We start from the raw sequence: 3774 nt of genomic DNA on the forward strand, positions 1-3774 counted from the left end.
TTGGATTTTTCAAAATAATTTTCAATTCTTATGGCAAATGTTGAAATGGAAAAATTAAGAGACTCTATATCATTTTTACTAAATAAACAAAAAGTACAGTTGAACATTAGTTCTGCATGTACAACCAATAGAGAAATGTGTTTTTACTCCAACAATTAGAATACTGATAGATGTCAAACATTCCTATATTCTTTTACTTTTCTTTGCAAGTAATATTCTCTCTTTCTCTCCCTTTCCGGTTCCCTCTCTGCCTCCCTCCTCCTCCCTCTCTCTCTGTCATATGTGTTCTTGCCAACAGAGTTAATCAGGGTTAAATGATTTGTCAGGGCTATACAACTAATTAAGTTCAAATAACTTTCTCTGAGGAGGAATGCTTAGCTTTGATGGATATAAACTAAAATACTAACTAAAAGTCAGTAATATAAGAACTACATATTATACACAAGAGTAAAGTCAAGGTAGCTTCCTGGCCCTGCTTATCTTTTTTCAAATTAAACTAAGAAAAAAAAATATTCAACACCTTTTTTTTTTGGTGGATCTCTGTAGATTTGATGGTATTTTCATCTCCACATTGCAGGTGGATTAACTGCAGCAAGGAAGAAGGTAACAGATCTCCCCAGGAAGATCAGAAGTAGAATTCAGATTATAACCTGAAGTGATGCTTTCCCTAAAGATAAAACTCAATAAAGAACACTCAAAAAAAATCCATTACTGCAAGCTGGAAGCACTACTTCCACCAATCCAAATTGCTTTTTAGCAAAAAAAAAAAAAATAGAAGAAGAGGATTGTTCCCTAAATACCTCCGAGATAGTCAAGTCCCCAAGTCAAGAGTTGCAGGGTATGGAGAGAGGCAAAGGCGAAGGTCCTGTTTGGCTGTTCTGTCAAGGGGAGTTGATCTAACAGACATGAGGATGCGGTAAAAGCTTCAACTGTGGGAGCTGCAGTGAACAAAGGACCAAATTTTTCTCCAACATCCTGAGGTGAAAACAGACATTCCAGAGTCCAGTGTGTATTCTTCATTCCTGTTTTTGGTTTCTTTGTTTGTTGCTTCTTGTGCCTGGATTTGAGCAAGAATAATAGGAACTGTGACCAACAAGCCAACTGCCCATGCCCAGAGGGGATGGTGAAAGAGTCTGAAAGTAGATATTGTCAATAGGGTCACAGATAATGATATAGTAAAGGTTTTCAGGCTGATGATGACCAGGTCTTGGAAAAGTGAAAACCAGTCTACCAAAGTACATAGGATATGAGTCATAAGATTGATACCCATAAATATGGCCTCCCAGCAAATGCCTTGAAAGCCCCAGGTTTTTCTTCTGTTGCTTTGATGTTCTCTCTGGAACTCCTCTGTAGGGAAATCTCTCTGGTGCAGAAGAAGTAGGGTTTTCCCATACTTGCTGGCATAGGGGACCAACTAGTCTCCTGGTTAATCACAATGACCAGATGGGAATGGTGATGACTCCATCACTCACACTTGCATAGGAAAATGCAACCCATACTTCTTCAACAGCTGAATATACTTGGGGTTCTCACTCTGATAGAAAGTCTCCTTATCCAACAATGTTGACTTGGAGGAGTCCTCTATGTTGGCGGGTCTCAATTGAAGTTGTCAATTTTGTGAATAAGGCCTGCAAAAAAGAAGAACCTGTCAATGGCCACAAAAGGTTCAATGGTGGTGCAGGACTCTACGGCTGTTGCCCTGAGATTTCTCTGTCAAAATTCCTGCTGTTCACAATTTCTGATTTAGTGTTATAGGAGTATCTCCTCAAGTCTTCACTTGACTGTGTCTTGTGTATTCTGTGGACTCTTTCAATTCTATCCAATGGTACATTTGTACTTGTGGTTTCAGTTTCCCTGAAGGAATGAAGACCTCATAGTTGGGACCAGGCAAGAACTTGGATGTCCAGAAGGAGTCAATCAAGCACACAAGTCTCCCCTCATTCTTTGGGGCTACATTATGTATGCTGTTATCAGAAACTACAAATAAGAGGCCCTCAGAAAGAGAAATTGCCATCTTTAAACCCAGCCCTCATTAGTAAAGATAGGCAGAAAGAAGGTAAAATATCATCAATCTAACAAACATGCCTTCTGAGATACTCTTGATAGCTCTGGTACTGTAAGAAGCCTAGCTGCTAACCAGTTATTATTTTGATGTTCTTTTTTGTTATTCTTATTAGATTATTTCTAGGACATGGTCAACCACAAACTGTTGCCTCAATTTCCAAAGCAGGGTGAAGGGGCAAGAGCAGGGTGGTAAGATCTCTAATAGGAGAAGCAATAAGTGCCCCATGAGCCAGGAAAACCCAGCCTTTTCTTCTAAACCAAAAAAGTAGGAACTCTGGAAAACAATTGCTGCTATAAAGTTAATACCCATGATATCTGAACTACTCTACAAGCCAGGATTTTCTAAGTATTCTTTCATATTATTTGCAAAGAATTATGGTTTTGTTTCCTCATTGTCAGTTCTAATTCCATTAATATCCTTTTCTTCTCTTTTTGCTACAGCTAACATTTCTAAATTTTCTTTTTAAAAGGCCATTCTTTGCCTCATTTTTTTTTATTTATTTCCTTTTAAATGTATTTATTAGCTTTCAACATTTACTTTAAAAAGTTTTGATTTGAATTTTTCTCCCTCCCTCATACTCAAGCCAGCAATTTGATTAAAAATTATATAGGTACAATTATATTAAATATATTTCCATATTAATCATGTTGTAAAAGAATAATCAGAGCAAAAGAATGAAACCACAGGAAAGAAAAGAAAAAGCAAATAGTGATTTTTGACCTACATTCAGATTCCATAGTTTTTTTCTGGGTGTGGTTAGCATTTTCCATTGTTGAGTCTTCTGGAATTGTCTTACATCATTGTTGTGCTGAGAACTAAGTCTATCAAAGCAGATCATTACACAATGTTGTTACTGTATATAGTGATTTCCTGGTTCTGCTTCCTTGACCCAGCATCAGTTCATGTAAGTCTTTCCAATTTTTTCTAAAATCTGCCTGCTCCACATTTCTTACAGAACGATAGTATTCCATTGCATGTATACTCCATAATTTGTTCACTCATTCCCCACTTGATGGACATCTCAGTTTCTAATTCTTTGCCTCCACCAAGAGAGCAGCTATAAGCATTGTTGTATATGTGGTTCTTTTCCATTTTTTATACTTTCTTTTGGATTCAGACCTACTAGTAGTATTGCTGGGTCGAAGGTATATAATTTTGTGGCTCTTTGGGCCTCCTTACAAATTTCTCTCATTTCTTTTTTTTTTTTTTTTCTTATCCTTAATCACTCAATGGGAGTTGACGCAGTCAAAATGAACTATGTTAAAGACCTTAGTTTAAAAAAGCCAAGGTCACCCAAGGCATCAAGGGCTACACACAGTCATCCTGATCTATGCTAGCAATTGGATCCTGATAGTTCCAGATTATCTTTGGCTGGTTACCTTTGGCAACGTCAACTAAGAACAAACAACCACCTGTAATCTTTTTGCTAGCATTTTATTTACATTCTTTGCATCAATATTTAGTAGGGGAATTGGTCTATAATTTTCTTTTCTTTTCTTTCTTTCTTTCTTTTTCTTTTTCTTTCTTTTTTTTTTTTTTTTTGCTGAAGCAATTGGGGTTAAGTGACTTGCCCAGGGTTACACAGCTAAGAAGTATTAAGAGTTCAGATTTGAACTTAGATCCTCCTGACTTCAGGGCTGGTGCTCTATCCATTGCACCACCTAGCTCTCCCTTCTCTTTCCTTTTGTAAATTAAATTACCCAATGCCT

At 37.1% G+C, this 3774-nt stretch overlaps 1 pseudogene; it reads right to left on the minus strand.

Moving 5' to 3' along the window:
* Nucleotides 1-521: 521 nt before the first annotated feature.
* LOC127541413 (transmembrane protein 43-like) lies at nt 522-2835 on the minus strand (annotated as a pseudogene).
* Between the last annotated feature and the right edge of the window lie 939 nt (nt 2836-3774).

Source organism: Antechinus flavipes, chromosome 6 (genome assembly GCF_016432865.1).
Source record: "Antechinus flavipes isolate AdamAnt ecotype Samford, QLD, Australia chromosome 6, AdamAnt_v2, whole genome shotgun sequence".
In the NCBI taxonomy this organism is placed as follows: domain Eukaryota; kingdom Metazoa; phylum Chordata; class Mammalia; order Dasyuromorphia; family Dasyuridae; genus Antechinus; species Antechinus flavipes.